Raw genomic sequence first — 2,415 nt, forward strand, 5'->3', positions numbered from 1 at the left:
AATAAATTAATTTTTCAATATTGTTGCTGTTGTCTGGTTTTGTTGAGTTGGTTCTGACACATAGTGATGCTATGTACAACACAACAAAACATTGGCTGGTCCTGCATCATCCTCACAACAGTTGCTATGCTTTAGACTTTGTTGATAGCCACTGTGTCCATCCATCTCGTTGAGGACTTCCCCTTTATCTATGACCCTCTACTTTACCGAGCATGATATCCTTCTCCCAGCACTGGAGACAACACGACCAAAGTACAAGAGATGAAGTATGGCCGTTCTCGCTTCTAAGGAACATTCTACCTGTACTTCCTACAGCTTTGGTAGACACAAAATCCATACACAAAATTAATTATAATGTTAATATCAACAAAAGTTGCAAAGGAAATTTATGAATTTTTAATATTAGAAAATTACATAAGAAAAATTTAAACAAAATGTTTATAAAATCTCTACACTAACAACATTATTAAGAGAAATCAAAGAGAACTAACCAAATAGATATCTCCTGTATACTGACTGACTTTTATTTTTAATGAAAATTACAGGGTTGTTGAAGAAGTGAAGCAACCACAGGCCTGGTAAACTACTAAGAGGAAGACTGGATGTTGTTAAGACATCTATATTCTCAAACTGAAATTTTGATTCAATAAAATCCCAATGAAACTCCTATACAATATTTACTTTTATGTAACTGGACAAGTTCATGATAAAATTTATATTAAAAAATGCAAAGACTTCTGGTAAGATGGTGTAATAGGGAGAAAGACTGCATAGACCTTCTTCAACAAAGAAAAGGGGAACCAATTAACACAGACACAGAAGAGAATTCTGGACCCCTAAGCCTTGAAGGGAAGTATTTAGAAGAGGACTAAACCCCAACTAGCATAAAAATTTGCATAAAAATACCAAAAAATGCGACATATGGAGCTATGATCTGGCAGAGATCCTGAGCAAGCCTGACGGCATGGCACAGAAAACTTGGAGAGCATCGAGTGTTGGTTGGACCTAAGAATTAACCCAAAGATCAGCTTTGCTAGCGAGGGACTGCATGGAGGACTGCTCTGGTGATGGGAATAAAAGGCAAAACAGCAGCGAAGAGGTAGGTGAGCTGAGCTGTGGACTTTTGCCTGTCTGGAGGGTGCAGCCATTTTGAATGTTTACAAGCAGCTTGACCATTTTAGATACTTAAAGGGACAGCACTCTCCAAGATTTCAGGGGCTTAAGAACAGGTTCTGCTTGCCAGTAACCCCAAGGACACAAGAGACCTGGATGATGGAAAAAGTACTACATTCCCCTTGTTACTCTTATACCCAATACCCCTTGATGAATGGAGGTGCAGATATCTCCCACTCCCACCCACCTTCGGGGCCCTCAGGAACTCCATCCCAGTCTGTGTGTTCAGGCAGAGCCTGGGTGCCCTACCCTCCCCCTATAATTTTCTTTTACTTTCTTTTTTTCTCTTACTTTATTCTGGTTTTCAGTTTGCTTGTTTTTATCTGTTTAAAACTACTATTATGATTAATACATTTGTAATTTTTACTATTATTCTTTATTCTTCCACTCCCAGGTTCTAGTTCTCAGCTCTTTTTCTTTAACCTGTTCATGGTTGCAATTTTTTTTTATTATTATTTTCTTCTCAAGGTTAACTCTGTTGCTTGTTTTTCTTTTTGCATTTTTCCCATTTTTCTTCATTATTCTCCTTCTCTACCTTTTTTCTCTTATTACCCTATACCCAGATATTGCAGGTTTTCTTGTTTTTTTCTTCTTCTTTTCCCCCTTTTTTTTTTCTTTTTGTGGTTACTGTTTCTGTGCGCTTAAATTGTGTATTTTTTGTCCATGTGCTTTTAGTTTTTTGATGGATATTCAGTTGTAATTTTTGTCTAATTGAGTGGGAGACAGCAACAGTCCCCATAAGACACAACTACACCCCCAGCTCTTGCAACATCACTTACTGACCGAGAGCTACCACCTCCTTCTCCATCAATGAGCCAATGATAAAAAACAACCAAGAAGAGCCTGAATCACCCTTTACTGCTCTTCACAAACAATTAGCAGAGATCCACATACAACAACACCACGGTGTCTCGGAAAAAACAGACCATCACAGTCCACACAAAGAAGCAAGATACAGATCCAGAACACATCCCTGAGGAAGAAGCAGCATTGGAAATCATGATAAGGAATTCAAAAGAATTATATTTAGGTATCTTCAAAGGATTGAGAGACAGACCAAAGAAAACAAAGAAAAAACCCTAGAATAATTTTGGAACAAAATACAAGAACAAAATGACAAAATAAATGAAAAATTAGAAATGATTCTAAAACTACAGATAGAAATCCAGAAGATTAATACTAAATTGTCAGAAATAGATAACATATTGGAAGGGCAAAGGAGCAGAATTGATGCAAGAGAAG

The sequence above is a fragment of the Orycteropus afer genome, unplaced genomic scaffold, assembly GCF_000298275.1.
Source record: "Orycteropus afer afer isolate SDZICR_OR568_19922 unplaced genomic scaffold, OryAfe1.0 scaffold01510, whole genome shotgun sequence".
In the NCBI taxonomy this organism is placed as follows: Eukaryota; Metazoa; Chordata; class Mammalia; order Tubulidentata; family Orycteropodidae; genus Orycteropus; species Orycteropus afer.